This window comes from Ailuropoda melanoleuca, chromosome 20, assembly GCF_002007445.2.
Source record: "Ailuropoda melanoleuca isolate Jingjing chromosome 20, ASM200744v2, whole genome shotgun sequence".
NCBI lineage: Eukaryota > Metazoa > Chordata > Mammalia > Carnivora > Ursidae > Ailuropoda > Ailuropoda melanoleuca.
The window spans coordinates 10191335-10211423 of NC_048237.1; the positions used below are offsets into that span (position 1 = coordinate 10191335).

General features: G+C 37.9%; 1 long non-coding RNA gene and 2 other non-coding genes across 3 annotated transcripts; 1 reads left to right on the forward strand and 2 right to left on the reverse strand.

Moving 5' to 3' along the window:
* Nucleotides 1-991: 991 nt before the first annotated feature.
* On the reverse strand, nt 992-19979 carry LOC117797261. The gene is made up of 3 exons (XR_004622206.1): nt 19667-19979; nt 5818-5821; nt 992-1004 (listed from the first exon to the last, which is right to left on the reverse strand). It is a non-coding gene; the product is annotated as an uncharacterized LOC117797261 (long non-coding RNA).
* Nucleotides 18517-18623, forward strand: LOC117797311. Its single transcript, XR_004622242.1, has one exon. It is a non-coding gene; the product is annotated as a U6 spliceosomal RNA (small nuclear RNA).
* On the reverse strand, nt 19666-19772 carry LOC117797312. Its single transcript, XR_004622243.1, has one exon. It is a non-coding gene; the product is annotated as a U6 spliceosomal RNA (small nuclear RNA).
* Nucleotides 19980-20089: the final 110 nt, after the last annotated feature.

Below are 20089 nucleotides of genomic sequence, written 5' to 3' on the forward strand. Positions count from 1 at the left end.
AGCATTTACTGGGTATGTCTCTCTCTCTCTTTCTCTTTTTTAATCCTTCTCTTATTTTTTTTTAAGATTTTCTTTTAAATAATCTCTACACCCAATGTGGGACTTGAATTTACAACCTGAGATCAAGAGTCACATGTTCTACTGACTGAACCAGCCAGGCTCTCCTTTAATTTTTTACTTTTAACCTTTGTGTTGACACTATCGCAAACTATAGATATTTATTATGTAAATGGCATAGAGATGGATTTCTTTTTATCCTAGAGCAGCAGTTTTTGTATTTTAGTTGGAATGTACTACCATATTTTTTGTAACTATTTATATGTTTTGAATTTCTTTTTATCATGTTATTTCATGTTTTCCATTTGTTCCACTTTCTCTCTCTGTCTCTGTTTCTGTCATTCTTTTGGCTTTGACAGAGGGTTATTTTTTTTTTTTAATTTCTCCGCCTCTAATTGGAAAATTTTGTCTATGTCTATTCTTTCAGTGTTACTCTCAAAATTTTCACGTGCTTTTTAAACAAATTCTGAAGTTAACTAACGCAGTTATCCTTTTCTGGATTGTCACAGGGGGTAAGAATGTTTGCTTTGTAACTCTGATCAGCCCCACCCTACCTATACGTTATTGTTTTCTAGTATTTTGTTTTTAATATATAGTCCTATAAATTAATTCCCGGTATTATTATTTTATACAGTAAACATTTGTTTTTATTTACCCACATAATTACTATTTCCTTTGCTCACCATTCCTTCTTTCATCTCAGACCTTTGTGGGTTCATTTTCGTTCTTCTGGAATATATTCTGTATGACTTCTTTTAGTGAGAATTCTCAGTCTTAGTTTTACAGAAAATATCTTTGTTTTGCATTTATTATTTTTTAAAAGATTTCACTAAATATACATTTCTAAGTTCACAGTTGATTTTAAAGATATCATGCCATTATCTTTTTATGTTGTTAAAGCTGAGAAATCAGCTGTCAGTCTAATCTTTGTAGATAATCTTCTCTGTCTGCCCTTAACATTATTTTTGTCTTTGGTATTCTGTAGCTTTAGTATGATGTGTCTAAGCATGTATTTCTTGTCATTTATGCTGCTTTGGATTTTTTAAGTTTACTGAACATTTGTTCTAAAAGTTCTCAATCATGTCTTTGAATATTCTCTTCCCCCTTCTATCTAGTCTTGCCTGCTTTTATGGACTGAATTGTGTCCCACCAACACTCATATATTAAAGTGCTAGCCCCCAGTATGGTTATATTTGGAAATAAGGCCTTTATAGGGGTAATTAAGGTTAAATGGGGTCAAAAGGGTAAGGCCCTAATCCAATAGGACTGGTGTCCTTATAAGATGAGGAAAAGAGACCAGAACTCACTTTCTGCACTTAAACAGAGCAGAGGCAGCTATATACAAGCCAGGAAGAGAAACCCCAGCAGGAACCAACAGCACCTTCATCTTGGATTTCTAGCCTCCAGAACTTTACATAAATTTTAATATCTGTATGCATCAGCATTCACCAGAGAAACAGAATCAATAAGATCTACCTATCCATCTCTCTAGATATAACCAATAAGATGCACTTATATCTATATTGATCAAGAGAGACAATGAGAGAGAAAGAAGAGATTCATTATGAAGAATTGGCTCATGTGACTATGGAGACTGAGAAATCCCACAGTCTGCCATCTGCAAGCTGGAGATCCAGGAAAGCTGGTGGTGTAATTCTAGTCTGAGTCCAAAGATCTAAGAACCAGGAAGTCAATGGTGTAAATCCCAGTTTAAGAGCAGGAGATAATCAATGTCCCAGCTCAAAGAGGCAAACAGGGAGGGGATATATCCTACCTTCTTCAACTTTTTGTTCTATTCAAGCCCTCACCTGCTTGCCTGATGCCTACACACTTGGGGAGGTCAATCTACTTTACTGAGTCCATTGATTCAAATGCCAATCTCATCCCAAAACACCCTCACAGACACACCTAGAAATAATGTTTAACCTGGACACTCCATAGCCCAGTCAAGTTGAGACATAAAATTAACCATCAAACACACACACACACACACACACACACACACACACACACACACAATTAACCATCACAGTATCTTTGTGCGGTATTCTGTGTGATTTTTAATTCTATCTTCCATTTTAGTAATTCTCTCTTTAATTATGGACAATCTGACATTTAACCCAGTGATTGAATTTCTTATCTTAGTTACACTTTTCATTTTTAGATTTTGCCTTTCTTTTCTTTTCTTTTTTTTCCAGATCAACCTGATCATTTTTTTTTAGTCTCTTGATCTTGTTTTTTAGTCTCTTATTCTTTGGGCATACTCTTGATACTCTCTTGCTTTTTTAAACAACTCACTACAATCTGGCATCACTTTAAACTGTAATTTTAGTTTATCTAATGCGAATTCTGGCCTGTACCCAATGATGGTGGATGTGTGATTAGGAGAAACCTCGAGAGAACGTTTTTCCCACTGTGTTCAGAAATAAAGCTGAGACTGGCATGTTTCCTAATTATCTCCCTTTAGGTGGAGGGATTTTGCCCCAAGTTCATCCTTCCATTAGAATGACACTTTTCAGAGTCTCAACTATATGCCAATGTCTTATTTTGATTTGCCACTTTACATAAGCCCTCAGTTTTGTCTCCTGTCTCTTGCATGCAATCAGTTAAAGCCAAAAGCTCTACACCATCGGGGACTGTCAGATGCTTCAGGCAGCTATCATCCCCGGTGCTCATTATCTGGAGGTAACTTTCTTGCCAGTTCAGCTCTGCATTTATGGAGACTTTTAAATAAGATTTATCCATATCTCAGTCTCTCTCTCTCTCTCTCTCTCTCTCTGTGCATGTGTGAATATGTGTGATACACAGAGACAGTTCCTCAGGGTATCTGGTTTTCATATTACCAGAAATCATATTATACAAGGAATAGGCAATACTCTCTCATGTTTTGCTTCCAGGATATTCAGTTTAATTGTACTAGCAACCTCTCACCACAAGTTCAGATCTGTGCATTAATAGTTAATCTCCAGGCATGGCTAAATATTATTGATGAAGCCTTATTTAAGTCAGTAATGTGTATGATAGACTGAGTCTGAAATTAATTCTTTTATTCAAATATGTAATTCTATTATATGTCAGTTTTGTTCCAGGTGCTGTGCTAGGAACCAGAGAGGGGAAAAAAGAAAAGAAAAAGACTAAGACATGATCCCCAAAGTTTTCATGATCTAGAGAGGAAGACAGACCAGTAAGGAGACAATTACAATTCAGTGTTATAAGAGCTTTGAAGACAATTCCCTCAGGGAATGTGAGGGCTCAGAAAAGGGCACCTACCCCAGTAAAAGGGGGGCAGGACTCCTAGAAGGCCAAATTTGTCCCCCAAAAATGGTTTCATGGTTAACAAAACTTTACGAAGTATATAATAATCTCTGTCACAACTATTCAATTTTACTGTATGTCGCTTTAGAAACTACATAAATAAATAGGCATTGTGGTGTTACTTAAGCTTTATTAACTTAATTAAGCTTTATTTATGGACACTGAAATTTGAATTTCATACAGTTGTCATGTGTCACAAAGTATTATTCTTTTTTTATATTTTCAATTATTAAAAATTACAAAAACCATTCTTAGCTCATGGGCTATAAAAAATAGGTAGTAGTGGGGTGTCTGGGTGACTCAGTTGGTAGACATGCAACTCTTGATCTAGAGATTGTGAGTTCAAGCCCCACACTGGACAGAGAGATTATTTAAAAAAAAAGGGGTGGGCTAGTTTTGGCCCATGGGTTATAGTTTGCAATCCCTGTTCTATAAGAATGTTTTCAGCAGCAAAATAATTGATACAATCAAAGTGTTTTTTGTGAGAGGGTGAATAAATCAGAAAATAGTGGTATATGTAGCAAGAATACCAGCCAGGAACTACATGTATTAGCATCGGTGAACATCAAAAATATAATTTTAAGCCAAAACAAACAGTTGCAGAAGGGTTTTATAATATGATACAATTTAAACAAAGTTTTTAAACCTGCAAAAGAATACTATATGTTGTTTACGGAGATATATATGGAAATTATTTTATTTTATTTATTTTAAAACTCATGGAAATTGGAATTTGGGAAGAGAGGAAGAAGAATGGCAGCTGAGAGAGGTACATGGTGGGTCTAAGAAACTGAATGGGGAGAAATCAGAGAGGGGGGAAACCACGAAAGATTCTTAACTATAGGAAACAAACTGGAGGGAAAGTGGGTGGGGGGATGGGGTAACTGGGTGATCAGCATTAAGGAGGGCACATGATGTAATTGTTACATGCAACTGATGAATAACTGAACTCTACCTCTGAAAATAATGTAGATTAATTGAATTTAAATAAAAGAAAAAAATTATAAAAGAAAGAAAAGTTTGAAGCAAACTGAGCAAATTAAGATTTTACCCATAGGTTTTTCGTATTCTCAGTACTTATATATTTCAAATATTTCATAATTTTAAAAATTAAGATTTCATTAGTTTGCGTATCAATATCAACGTGGTGTAAAGGGCACATACTGCTTTGGGAGAAAGATTGGAGAACTAAAAAGACAAGAATGTGACCTCAGACAAGTTTTTGAATATGTTTGGATCAAATAGAAGTCCTATTTGAATCACAGTGTATCACCTGTCTGAAAGCAATCTGAGAAACATACGACACTCTAAAAATCCGAGTAGGTATTCTTTTCTGTTTATTTTCTTGAGACACACACACACACGTACACACAATCTCATTTTAAACCTTTTCCATCAAAATATGACACATGTATAGAAAACTGCATAGAACATTAATGTAATTAATTATCATAAAGTCACCCAGGTAGCCACTACCCAATCCAGAACACTGCCAGCTCCCAGAAACCCCCTGAGTGCTCTCTCCCCTCCAGATACAGTAGTCACTTCTTTACTTTTTTTTTTTCCAAGGTAGTATTTTCAAGGTAATGTTCTTGATGAAACTTACTGTGAAAACTGTATTTTGAGTAAGAGATCTTCGGAATGCCTGTGGACTCTGAGAGAAGGGGACTCAGAAACTCCTTCCTGCATTGTGTCATTTCTCCTGAACGGGAAACCCAGGTTTAAGCTGTGCTTCGAATGGCAACACCATGCAGCCCAGCTGCAACCACCTCAGCCCATCCTGTGGGGCTGGCACTAAGTTGGGCACTGTGTATACTTAATCTCACTTAATCCTCATAACAGCCCCACGGTCTTGGTCAAAAGGTGAAAGAGAAGGATAAAGGAAAGTTGCCCTTAATTCATAAATATTCAAGGACTGTGAATTTACTTACACTTTCCCCCAAGGTAAAGTATACAAGGCATGGTCCTATGTGACTAATTGAAATTTGCCTTTTTAAAGTATTTGTATAATTGGCATTTACTTTATCTGTGGAGAACTTGAAAAAATAAATTTCCTTGGATCAAAGCATTTTGAACACATTTAGGACTCACTAAAATTCTTATAAGTCGTATTAAAAATGTAATACATATTATATATGTTGTACATTTTATATATATATGGTCAGCTGTACTGTACATTGCAGTTAATGGATGTTCAGTAGACAAGAAGTGAATAGTTTGGTGGATTTATTCCTTAGGCTCCTCCTGTTTCACTGGAAAACTCATCTAACTATACATGTCACAAACTAATTCAGGACAAAAGCAAAGCCTCAGCTGAATCGCGAAAATAGCCCATCTAACCTAGGAAGACTGTCTACCTGAAGCAAAAGGCCTTCAGTCTGAGTGAATGCTCCAGAAAGACACATCTAAAAATAAAAGCAGCCCTGCCTATTGAAGAAAAGAAACATCACTAGACATTTCGACTATGGTTTTATTTCATTAAATTGCTGAGTGTCTGCTAAATTACAAGAAGTAAAATTGAATATATAGTTTCCAAGTGCCTACTCTGTTTAGGGCATTATGTGGAGGGCTCTAGGGGACTCAAAGAGGAATGAGAGGCCATCCTCCCTAATAAGGAGGTTACAGTCTAAAGAGAGGTAAACGATAAGACATACACAGATAACTGATTATATGATCCATGTGTGATAGGACCTAGGGAAAGAAGCAGAGGAGAAATGAACCAGTAATTATTTGAGTACCTTTCATTAGCCAGGCATATTTCATATATCTTTTTTTTTTTTCCCCCTCACGACCGTGAGATCAAGACCTGAGCTGAGGTCAAGAATTGGATGCTTAACCAACTGAGCCACCCAGGGGCCCCTCATATGTCATTTTTTAACCTTACAATAACATGATGAAGTTGGTATTTTTCCCAGTTCAAGGCACTGGGTAAGTTCAATCAAAGAACTAACCCAGGATCACACTAGTAAATGGTACAGCTAGACTGAAGTCTGGATATGCCTGCCTGGAAGCATGTGTTCCTAACAGCATCACAGGTTAAGAGCCATGTGATCTATAGAAAAGAGGTCCTTGCTTACCATGTGTCTCAAATGATGAAAAAGGAACCAGGAGGATGAGTCATTTTAGGATGACGTCACATACCATTATATATGCCATCCAAAGGTGATTTGGAATTATTTTCTTAGCCTAAAGTATAAAACACTTCAGCAGGAAGACATGGCACAATATTTAATCAGCAGGCATTCTCCTGTCTCTGCCATCAACTTCAAACCCTGCTTTTAAGAGATAAAATTAATTGAGTTTTATTGTTCCTATGAGTACCAATGCTGTGGGTATATTTTCATAAAATAGAACAAAAATAAAACAACGTTATTGTATAAATTGTAGGGGTCTATTTTCATTCATTAATATTACTATTTATATAAATGAGCATTTTGATTCTTAATTATTCTTTGTTCAGGTGACTATGCAGGCCCAGCCATCTTTCTCTTTACTTGCTTGCCTTCACTTGAATACTTGCTCCATGGTTTCTCAAGAGCTATCATCACGGTTACCACCGTTATTTTGCAAGATGAATGCACATAAATATAGATGTTCATCATGTATAGCCTCAGCTGACAGTTAGAAAAGGTTTTTCTTCTATTTGAGTTGTGTGGTAACGAGGGGATGCTAGAAGATTAGCCCGAATGAACAATTCAGCACTCTCTGGTCTGATTTCAGGTCTGCCAGTGAGGTACTGTGCAGAGCAAGCTGCCTCCTGGCACAGTCTCTGACTCGAAGCAGGTGATGACTAGCGATGCTTGTCACCTGTTGTTTTCCCTAAAATGCTGAGAGGGTTTGCTTATGAAAGAGAACACCATTTTTCAAAATGGTATAAACCACTGTAGAAACTAGACTATAGGAAATAGTCTCACCCACTTTTGACTTGCACAGGTCTACCTGGCTTTGCAAAAGCTGGCTTTATGATGGGGATTGATCTGCCATAGTTGAGATTACTACAGTTTTAACTTTTCATCAATGTCAGACAAAGCTAAAACACTAATGGTTAGCATCTCTTTCTGTTTCTTCACTTATGAGAACAAAAATAACCTTTAAAGATCAAAAATAAAACTATTGTGTGGTAACATGCTTAAACCAGTGAAATCCTGCGGCTCAACTGCATGACTCTCAAACAATTCCAAGGTGCTGGATGCCAAAAGACTTTTAGAATCTGAAACTTTTACTCTATACCATGCTTGATGTGGTGAATGAGTGGTTGGTATGTAACCTGATTTTCGTGGGTCATTTTAAGCTAGTATGTTTAAAAAAATTCCCAGTTACTTATTAATATAACTCCTTAAATATTCAGGCCTTGAGGAGAAAGTGAGATCCCAGTGAAATTATGATGGTGGATCTTAACAGTGTGGTGTACTTTACTTAAATGCACAGTCCATATGCTCTATTATTTGTGTGTAGTGATCTGGTGAATTGTCAGTCTGTCCTTTTTAAGAGTGTGTGAGAAATTAAAATGTACATAAATGTGCATGGATGAAACAGGGCTTCATGTTCTCATGTTTTGAAAATGTGTTTTCATCACATAGTGGGAACAAAAGCATTCAGGAATTGATCTTAGAAATCATAATGGAGCGGAACATGACATGTAATTTGACATGTAAATACGTAATTCACTTTCTCAGAAATGAATGAGATGTGGCCGAATAGTTCATATTCTTTATTGCATTTATCACCACCTGAAATCACTTCATTTGCTTATTTGTGTACTTTGTCATTGTCTGTCTCTTCCACATTCAAGTGAAACTCCATGAAGCAAGGGGTGTAGTGACTTGGCCATTACCATACCCTGGAGCCTATCACATTGCCTAGAACATATTAGGTGCTCAATAAATACTTATTGCATGAATAAATGAATATAAATTGAAAAATATTCAGTACACTATTTCAGAAGTATATTTATGTATTTCTGAAATCAACTTGTTGAAGTCTCCACAGTGACAACACCTATCAGCTTTACTAAATGCTTTCTTACTAGATGGAATTGATATGTTTAGAAAAGGAGTATATCTGGAGTATAAAGTTCCAGGGGCCATACCACACTGGTTAGAAACAGCAAGCTCTTCAGCATGAGATTTCAGCAACAGTTATTTTGTTGCTGATGCTTTCTTTTTTTTTTTTAATAATATTTTTTATTATATTATGTTAGTCATCATACAATACATCCCTAGTTTTTGATGCAATGTTCCATGATTCATTACTTGCGTATAACACCCAGTGCACCATGCAATATGTGCCCTCCTTAATACCCGTCACCGGCCTATCCCAATCCCCCACCCTCCTCCCCTCTGAAGCCCTCAGTTTGTTTCCCAGAGTCCATAGTCTCTCATGGTTCATTTCCCCTTCTCTTTAACCCCCCTTCAGTCTTCCCTTTCTTCTCCTACCGATCTTCCTATTTCCTTTGTTCCATAAATGAGTGAAACCATATGATAATTTTCTTTCTCTGTTTGACTTATTTCGCTTAGCATTATCTCCTCCAGTCCCGTCCATGTTGCAGCAATGTTGAGAAATCGTTCTTTTTGATGGCTGAGTAATATTCCATTGTGTATATGGACCACAGCTTCTTAATCCAGTCATCTGTTGAAGGGCATCTCAGCTCCTTCCATGATTTAGCTATTGTGGACAATGCTGCTGTGAACATTGGGGTGGATATGGCCCTTCTCTTCACTACCTCTGTACCTTTGGGGTAAATACCAGTAGTGCAATTGCTGGATCACAGGGTAGCTCAATTTTTAACTTTTTAAGGGACCTCCACACTGTTTCTTCTTTTTCATTGAAGCAGGCTGTCTTGTTGCAGTGTAATTTATAAGGGAGATATGCACACATCTCAAGTGTATACTTGATATGTTTTGATAAATGCATATACATATGTAACCCACACACTGATCAAGATAACAGAACTTTACATCATTCCAGAAAGTTCTTTTATACCATCTTATAGTCAATTCTCCATTTCCTCCTCTCCCCTAAGCAACTTCTGTTCTGATTTTGATCACTATTAAATTAGCCTTGCTTGTTTTCAAACTTCACATGAATGGAATCATTCAATATGTACACTTTCATGTTTGGCTTCTTTTATGCAGTATGCCTGTGAAATGCATCCAGGTTGTTGTGTTTTTTAGTAATGTGTTCTTTTTTATTGCTGAGTAGTATTCTTTGTATTAATATACCATAATTTGTCTATTTTTCTGTAGATGGACATTTGGATTGCTTCTAGTTTGGAACTAGTATGAATGCAGCAGTTGTAAACTTTCTCAGATGAATCTTCACAGACACATGCCTTACTTTCTCCTGGACAAATATGTAGGAGTGGAACTGATGAGTCACCGTGTAAATGTATGTCATCTTTGTAAAAAAACTGCCAAACAATTATCTGAAATTTATACAAGTTTACACTCCCACCAACAATGTATGAGTTCCAGTTGCTCCACATAATTGCCAATGTTTGGTGTTATAAATCTTTTAAACTTTAGCCATTCTAATAGGTGTGAAAAAGTAATAATTTTGTGTTAACTACCAGTTCTCTGATGATTAATGATATTGTACATCTATTTCCCTATTAGCCATTTATATATCTTTGTGTGTGTGTGTGAAGTGTCTGTTCAAGTCTTTTGCCCATATTTTATTTGGGTTTTGTACTCTTTATTGTCAAGGTGTAAGAATTCCTGATTTATTGGATATATATGTCCTTTTCCTGATATTAGATTGCAAAATTTTCCTGAATATTTTCTCCCAGTCATTGGGTTGCCTACTTTTTTAAAACAGTGTATTTTGATGAGCAGAAATTTTTAATTTTAATGAAGTCCAGTTATCAATTTTTAATGGCTTCTGCTGTGTCCTGTCTTCAAAATCTTTGCTAATCCCACAGATGCAAAAATGTTTTCCTGTTTTCTTTCAGTATCTCCATCTCTAATTAGTTCTTTTTACATGCTTAAAAAACAACATTCAAGTTTTACTTACCTTTTTAGGAGCTCTCAGAAATGCTAGAACTGTATAACTCTACTGGGATTCTTTAATGAAAATTATTTGGCTGATTGTTGGTAAAACATGCATTAAAATATGAATTATTATTTATGTTGTCCAATTATTTTTCAAGAACTACATTTTATTTTATTATGTTATTTTATTTTATCAAAGAAATGAACACTAAAGACAATTCCGAATCATTTGTTTTAGTGGAGGACAATGGGGCGCAGAAGTCCTGTCTTGGATCATTTTATTATTATTTTTATAGTTGCAGGTTTGTTCTCCTGTTTTTATTTTCTGACTATAACAATTGTACTACTTTTTATTTCATTAGTAAGCTTCACTAGTCTAGAAAAGGTAACCCACAAGCATTTTGGAAGATAGAAATGAACTGGTCTGAGATTGAATTTTTTTCCTTCATAATCTAAGAACAGTACACCTAGAGCTGACTGAAATTTTTCATCTTCTCATGTTCTGTTATATTGATTGTCCAAGAATTTCAAAAGAGTTCATAAAGATTTTCCTGGTTAAAGCTATATTAGGATATCTCTAATGTTAAATCAAGTCACAGAATAATAGAAACAGCATGGATTTGGATTCTGAGGATCCTGAGTTTGAATGCTGTCTCTCCCCCGATCTCTTTTTATTACCCGTATGAATTTAAGCAAGGCACATAATTCCTTTGAGCATTATTTTCCTCAGCTACACAATGGGATAATCCCTACCTCTCAGAATATTTTTTTTAAGATTTTATTTATTTGAGAGAGAGAGAGCATGCACATGGGGAGAAGCAGAGGGAGAGAGAAAGAGAGGGAGAAGCAGACTCCCTGCTGAGCAGGGAGCCCGATGGGGGGGCTTGATCCCAGGACCCTGGGATCATGACCCGAGCCAAAGACAGATGCTTAACTGACTGGGTCACCTGGGTGTCTCTTTCAGAATAATTGCAAATATTTAATGCAATCTTTTATGTTTAATGACTGTCAAGTAGTTGTTCAATAAGTATTACTTCCTTCCCACCTTTTCTGTTTCTAATTCTTTTAAAAATTTTTAATTTCAGTGCGGTTAACGTCCTGTGTTACATTCATTTCAGGTGATCAATATAGTGGCTCAACAATTCCATATATTAGTTAGTGCTCATCGAGTAAAATGTACCTTTAATCCCCATCACCCATTTCACCCATCTCCCCACCCACCTCTCCTCTTGTAACCACCAATTTGTTCCCTATAGTTAAGAGTCTGTTTCTTGGTTTGTCTCTCTCTCTCTCTTTTTCCTCTTTGCTTATTTGTTTTGTTTCTTAAATTCCACATAGGAGTGAAATCAGATGGTATTTGTCTTTCCCTGACTGACTTATTTCACCTAACATTATATTCTAGATTTATCCATGTTGTTGTAAATGGCAAGATTTCATTCTTTTTTATGGCTGAATAATATTCCAGTGTGTGTGTGTGTGTGTGTGTGTGTATTTATATATATATATCTCACATCTTTATACATTCGTCTATTGCTGGACACTTGGGCTGTTTCCATAATTTGGCTATTGTAAATTATGCTGCAATAAACATAGGAGTGCATGTATCCTTTGAATTGGTGTGTGTGTCTCTTTAAATAGGCCCCACACCCAGCACAGAGCCCAACGCCGGGCCTTAACTCATGACCCTGAGATCAAGACCCAAGCTGAGAACAGTGACTGAACCACCTAGGCACTTCTGAATTAGTGTCTTTGTATTTTTTGGGTAAATCCCCAGTAGTGCAATTGGTGGATCATAAGAAGGTCTATTTTTAATTTTGGGGGGAACCTCCATACTGTCTTCCACAGTGGTTGCACCAGTTTGCATTTCCACCAACAGTGCAAGAGGGTTCCTATTTCTCCACATCCTTGCCAACATTTGCTGTTTCTTGTGTTTTTTATTTTAGCTATTCTGAGACATATGAGGCAATATCTCATGGTGGTTTTGATTTGCATTTCCCTGATGATGAGTGATATTGAGCATCTTTTCATGTGTCTGTTGGTCATCTGCATGTTTTCTTTGGAGAAATGTTTATTCATGTCCTCTGTTCATTTTTTAAAAGATTTTATTTATTTATTTGAGAGAGAGAGAGAGAGAGAGAGGGAGAGTGCACACAAGTGGGGGGGGGAGGGGCAGAGGAAGAGGGAGAGGGAGAACCAGAATCCCAGATGAGTGTGGAGCCAGACATGGGGCTCAATTCTAGGACCCTGAGATCATCACCTGAGCCAAAGTCAGACGCTTAACTAACTGAGCCACCCAGGCACCCCCTGTTCATTTTTAAATCAGATTATTTGCTTTTTTTTTAGTGTCAAGTTGTAAAAGTTCTTTATATATTTTGGATACTAACCCTTTATTAGATATGTCATTTGCAAATATCTTTTCTCATTCAGTAGGTTGTCTTTTAGTTTTGTTCGTTGTTCCCTTTGCTGTGCAGAAGCTTTTTGTTTTGATATAGTCCCAATAGTTTATTTTTGCTTTTGTTTCCCCTGCTTCAGGAGACATATCTAGAAAGATGTTGTTATGGCCAAAATCAGAGAAATTACTGCCTGTGCTCTCTTCTAGGATTTTTATGACTTCAGGTATCACACTTAGATCCTTAATCCATTTTGTGTTTAGTTTTATGTATGATGTAAGAAAGTGGTCCAGTTTCATTCTTTTACATGTTCCAGTCCAGTTTTCCCAACACCATTTGTTGAAGAGACTATCATTTTTAAAAAAGTTTTAATTTTAATTCTGTTAGTTAACATAGTGTTATATTAGCTTCAGATGTACAATATAGTGATTCAACAATTCCATACATCACCTGTGCTCATCGTGACACGTGTCCTACTTAATCCCCATCTCTCTCTAACCCTGCCCCCATTCTCATCCCCTCTGATACCTATTGATTTATTCTCTATAATTAAGAGTCTTTCTTGGTTTATCACTCTCTCTCTCTCCTTTTGCTCATTTGTTTTGTTTCTTAAATTCCACATATGAGTGAAATCATATGGTATTTGTCTTTCTCTGACTGACTTATTTTGCTTAGTATTATACTTTCTAGCTCCATCTATGTCATTGCAAATGAGACTTTTTCCCATTATATATTCTTGTCTCCTTTGTTGAAGATTAATTGACCATATAATTGTGGGTTTATTTCTAGGCTTTCTATTCTGTTCTATTAATCTATGTGCCTATTTTTGTGCCATCACCATACTGTTTTGTTTACTACAGCTTTGTAATATAACTTGAAGTCTGGAACTGCAGTATCTCCAGTTTTGTTTTTCTTTTTCAATATTGCTTTGGCTGTTCAAGGTCTTTTGTGGTTCCATACAAGTTTTAGGATTGTTTGTTCTAGTACTGTGAAAAATGCCTTTGGTATTTTGATAGGGATTGCATTAAGTGTGTAGGCTGCTTTGGGTAGTATAAACATTTAACAATATTAATTCTAATAATCCATGATGTCTTTCCACTTTTTGTGTTGCCTTCAATTTCTATCATCAATGTTCACAGTACAGATCTTTTACCTCTTTTGTTAAGTTTATTCCTAGCTATTTTATTATTTTTGATGCAATAGTAAATGGGATTGTTCTCTTAACTTCTCTTTCTGTTGGTTCATTATTAGTGTATAGAAATGCAACAGATTTAATTATTTAATTAATTAATTAAAAGTAGGTTCTAGACCCAATGTGGGGTTTGACCTCATGACTCTGAGATCAACAGTCACATGCTCTAGAGACTGACCCAGCCAGGTGCCGCAGAAATGCAATTGATTTCTGTACATTGATTTTTGTATCCTATGACCTTACTGAATTCATTTATCAGTTCTAGTAGTTTCTTGGTGGAGTCTTTCAGGTTTTCTTTATAGAGTATTATGTTATCTGCTAATAGTGAAAGTTTTACTTCTTCCTTACCTATTTGTATGCCTGTTATTATATTCTCCTGTCTGATTGCTGTGGCTAGGACTTACAGTACTATGTTGAATAAAAGTGGCGAGAGTGGACAACCTTGTCTTATTCTTGATCTTAGGGGAAAAGCTCAGTTTTTCCCCATTGAGCATGTTAACTGTGGGTATTTCACATAAGGTCTTTATCATGCTGTGGTGTGTTCCCTCTAAACCTACTTTGTTGAGGGTTTTTTTTTTTTTCTCATGAATGGGTGTTGTACTTTGTCAAATGCTTTTTCTGGATCTGTTGAAGTCATCATATGGTTTTTATCCTTTTTGTTATTGATATGAGGTATCGTGTTGATTGATTTGAGACTACTGAAACTTCTGTTTGTAATTCTTGACTTATTCTTTTAAGGAAAAAATACATATAAAGCTACACAAACTCTGGAAATTAGACTTTTCTACGTCAGTCTATAGTGTTTCTAAAATTGATATTTAGAATCTCTTGGAGTCTTCAGACAGATTAAGGGTCAAAGGATTTTCTACAGGATTTTTAAAAGAAACTGTTTTTATTGGGATGATTGTCTTAAAATATTGAAATAAGCAGAATCTGACACATCAGAATAAGTTATATTCAGCTTATAACTAAGCATTGCCATGAGATTCCAATGTGAATTTGCATTTACATTTGCCATTTCATCTTACTGAGCTAAGGGGCCATCAATGTGACAGTGTATTTGGTTATTGTGTCCTACTAGTTAAATGACAGCAATGGTTAGTGCCTGCCACTATACTTATGTTGTCTATGAAGGCTAAGTTTCTATTTCCTAGTGATAATATAAATAACATTTTCAATGACCAAGATTTTAGCTTCTTACGTTTTTAACAAATCAATACTTTGATTTCACATCATGAAAATGACATGCCACTGAGTAATGTACTATTTTGTAGAGGCTAATGGGAAATGAACAGAGGCAGACTAACTAATATAAATGATGTATTTGTACCAAGTGAAAGCCAAATGCTTTCAGGACATTCTATACAAATAAAGATTTAATGGTAATTTGAATATTCTAAATTGAAAACAGAGTGGAAGCAATAATAATAAAATCTGATTTATGATCAATTTTGAAATGGTGTAAATGAGATACTAATTGCCTCTGTGAAACTCTGCATTCTCAAGCCTCATTCATGGCAAACCTAGTGCTGAGCCTGTTTGAAAAACCACAAGACCTGTGATGCCTGTGTCAGACTTGTTCTGCTGTAGGAACCTGTCTTCCTTGTTTTGGGGGTGAGAGGGCATTTCTGACTATACAGATTCTCTGTTAATTCTTTTCTATCTTGCCAACAATTGTTGAAATATTAGCCAACGTAGTCCCAAACAGATATAAAGTAAAACACTGTGAGAGGCCTAGTTCTGTCTTTATCTTCAACAGTCTGACTATGAGCTCAGGACTGAAGCAAAACAAGCAAAAGTATTAAAAAATATTTCTATGAATTTAAAACTAACTTTGGATAATCTTTTCTTGTTTCAGATTTCAGCAAAATTTGATTATACATTTAGTGATTTCAATTATATTGTTATGCTAACTCCATGTTGAAATAAATAATACAGCTTTACAGAGTCATCAAGTAATATATTGGCATTCAAGGATTTCTCACCAGCAGAGTGTGAAGTATGGGGCCTGATTTTCTTCAACGACCTTATTTCATAGACTGTCAGCACACATCTACTGTATACTGTGTCCTGATTTCACAGATGTTAAGAAAAAAATGTATGTTCCAGTTTCTGTATAATTTGGTTGTAAACAAAGGTTGTTTTTCTCAGAACATACATACATGAATTAGTATTCTCTGCAATTATCACCACACAGAAACAAAGTATAGAACTGAACCTGAGGCTACATCTTTCCCCTAACAAACCCAACAATGGTAATTTAGTTTCAGCCAAACACATCATCTACTGCAATAAATAAGTGTTGCTAATTCGACTTGCAGTGATTTGTAGTTTTATATTTAATTTGTAAATCTGCTTTGGTTTTAGAGTTTATAACAGCTATAAGAATAAGGAGTTTATATCCAGTTTTATGTTTATATATATTTAAACAACAACAAAAAATAGAGTTTCAGCAATACTGGGGGTCTAGAGAGAATTTATTGCTTTAAAAGGGATCAAACATAAATTGCCTGAGAAATTCTGTTCTAGCTCTTTAACAGCACATTGTTCAGGAACCCATGACATCTAATAATTTAAAGCCATTATAAAGATTTTTTTTCTCCCCAAAGATTTGATCTCTTGTCAAGATTCAGCTTTTTGTTCTGTATATGTCAACATTTTTTCCTTTTTTAGAATATTAAGTGTTTAAACGTGGTCATCCTGCACTATGGCCTGACTGGAGGAGCTTACGATTGGTAGAGACCTCAAGTTCATGATCCTAGAACTCTGACCATCCTTCCAACTATAGATTCCTGTAACCATGTAACCAGTAATAAACTGTTTGGTTGTAAGGTTTCCAAGGAGAGCAAGAACATGAAAGAGTTTTGATATATTTCTTCAAATCATAACAATTGAACATCAATTTACAGTTTTTTAATAGCTTTGAAATCTGAACTGGCTTATTGGAAAGACAAGCCATTAGAAGAAATATATCAAAGCATATTTTATTTGTAATTGGGCAATTTAGCTCAACAGGCGTTTCGTTTTTGCCTAAATTGTTTTTTGAGGGGGAGAAATACATAGTGTTTTTATTACTTTTCAAAAGCTGTGAAAGAAAGGATTATAATAATAAACAAAGGGAAAGGTTTACCAATAATCTCTATAGGCTGTTTCTTTTCTATTTTTGTCTCAGCAATACCAGAAACTTTCATATGGTTTCACACTACTTTCTTTTAGTACATCATAAAATTGGGTACCAATTTAAAAACTTCTCAATATTACTGATCTTTCTCAGGCTTTTACTTCAAAATATTGTATCATATTTTTGGAAAAAGGGTAGGACGACCACAAGCAGGAGAAAAAAGCAAAACTCCAGTTATTGTATATAAACATGCATATTCCTTAATTAAGGATGTCATTTTAACACAATGCTGGCAAACCTATGCCCTTCATTTTACTTCAATATGTGGCGTACTGTAACCACTTCAGTACCAGAGGCTTTCACCTTTGGCCGTCATTTCACAATACACAAGGCTGTGTACTTGAGCAGTATGGCTTCTGCAGCAGTTAAAATATTTAACACTAACGTTCCAATATTCCCTGCAAGTAAGTCTGTCCTGCATGTTTGTGTCGTAACAGAGCTAGGGTTAGGGTGTGGGAAGTATAAGGAAGTACAAGAATGATTCTCCAGTTCTACTCTCATAGTGTAATTCCTCGAATCCACCTTTCAGGTCAAACAGGTGCGCTTAATCGCGTTCTTCAGTGTTCCAGCGGGTTGGAGGCCTGGCTCCAAGAAGACCTAGGAAGAAGACACCTGTGAAGGGCGTGGCCACCCATCCGGGCTCCTCTGCACGCCCTTCCCGGTTCCCCATGGCGCCTGCGCAGAATGGACTCAGGCCCGAGACACGTGCAGGTGCTCATAGAGCCCGGGGCAACCTAAAGTGTGATGCTCCGTGTTTCGAAGACAGTGGTGAGATTGTTCTCCCGGAGTGTTGGACGCTGAGCTTATTTCAACAGAGTCTTCTGGAATTGGCATAAGTCCCCTATGTCACGGGTGAAATATCGGTGACGTTACATACAGACTTGCTGGGAGGACCCGTGCTCGACCCCGCGCCCAGGTGGCTCAGCAAGTCACCGATTTGCAAGCCCTCCGAGGAGCCTCAGTCGCGTCAACCCGTCGCCTCTTCGCACCACGGCGGACTGATGGCCTCCTCGTCCCCCGCTCGCCCGGCCCTCGAGGCGCCCCGCGCACTGAGGATATCGCGGTGCTCGCAGCTCCCGGCGTGCTTCGCGGGCCCAGCGCGACGGCCACAGGACCCACAGTCCCAGGTCTGGGTCCCGCGAACGGCCCCCTTACCCAAGGTGCTCCGGGCGCGGCGCTCATTTGCATGCCCCTCCCGACAGGTAAACTCGGCAGGTCAGTCGCGGCCTGGCCAGCGTAACACTAAACGTGCGAGCCTCTTGGGTGGCTCCTTGTCACTACAGTTCCCCAGACCGTCCGTGGTCACGGGGGAGGCGCGCACTTCGGTCACCCTAACTAAGAGAGGTGAGAGGTTCTCCGAGCCTTATATATGTGGTGGACGGAGGTACGATCGTGCTCGCTTCGGCAGCACATATACTAAAATTGGAACGATACAGAGAAGATTAGCATGGCCCCTGCGCAAGGATGACACGCAAATTCGTGAAGCGTTCCATATTTTGTGCACTTTCCCCGCAAATGCCCTTCTGTGCGGAGTAACTCCGAGGAAAAGGTAATTAATTGGTCGAAGAACATGAATAATGAAATTGTGATATTTCAGTAGAAAAATACTCCTGTACAGCAATTTATGGAATGCAAACCAAGCTGAACTGCGCATGTAAATTTATGTGCTAACGTGCTTTTTCTACATAATGTCAACTTGCGTTCCCTTATAGAATTAAAAAATTCTGATATCGACTTAAATTATGATCTTGTCTCCCTCAACAACACAAACTCCAGAGAGGCCAAGAGTATTGGCTCTGTTGGGTAGTAGAACACTAGGACATGAATTTGTCCATGAGTCCTTACAAAATCACTTCTAAATTTTTAAATTGCTAAATTATTGCTAAATTAATGAATCCTTCCTAAAGAAAGTAAGCGACATTAGTGCACATTTCTTGAGCCTACGTTGTGACATTTTTCGCTCGTTCTAGACCTGAGCGTAAACGCTGTCACTGCGAGAGGCACTAAAGCAGGGACCTTTACCAAGGAGTAACGGTTACACCAGATGAGATCAATGTTGGCGGCGGCCTGTGGATCCTGGAGCTCTAGGACTAGTGAACTGGCTAGAAGCGGCAAGGCCATTCGGATCTGCTTTCACGAGTCTGAGACCGCTTTTGTACGCCTGTTTTCACCTGGCATCTAGGGAGCACTCAGACGGATTCTGTGATGGAAAATTTGACTAAGAGGAAAGTTAGTTGCCCAAACCAAAAACAGATTTTTACCAACGACAACAGGCTTTCGGACGCCGATACCAGAACTGCCTCGGTAACTTAATAGTAGTAACGTGACGGGCAGCCACGAAGATACCAGGTGGCGGTCGAGGTCAAGTCCCTTCTCCAACGACGGGTCCTGGAAGGCCCGGAGAACCTCGCAGGTGTGCTGGGCTAGTAGCTCCTAGCCTGCATGCTTAATTAAGGTCAAAACGGACCTCCACGGACGACTTTTCCGAAACCCGTTTCCGGTGCGTAGTCCGCACAGAAGGGCAGTTGCGGGGAAAGTGCACAAAATATGGAACGCTTCACGAATTTGCGTGTCATCCTTGCGCAGGGGCCATGCTAATCTTCTCTGTATCGTTCCAATTTTAGTATATGTGCTGCCGAAGCGAGCACGATCGTACCTCCGTCCACCACATATATAAGGCTCGGAGAACCTCTCACCTCTCTTAGTTAGGGTGACCGAAGTGCGCGCCTCCCCCGTGACCACGGACGGTCTGGGGAACTGTAGTGACAAGGAGCCACCCAAGAGGCTCGCACGTTTAGTGTTACGCTGGCCAGGCCGCGACTGACCTGCCGAGTTTACCTGTCGGGAGGGGCATGCAAATGAGCGCCGCGCCCGGAGCACCTTGGGTAAAGGGGCCGTTCGCGGGACCCAGACCTGGGACTGTGGGTCCTGTGGCCGTCGCGCTGGGCCCGCGGAGCATGCCGGG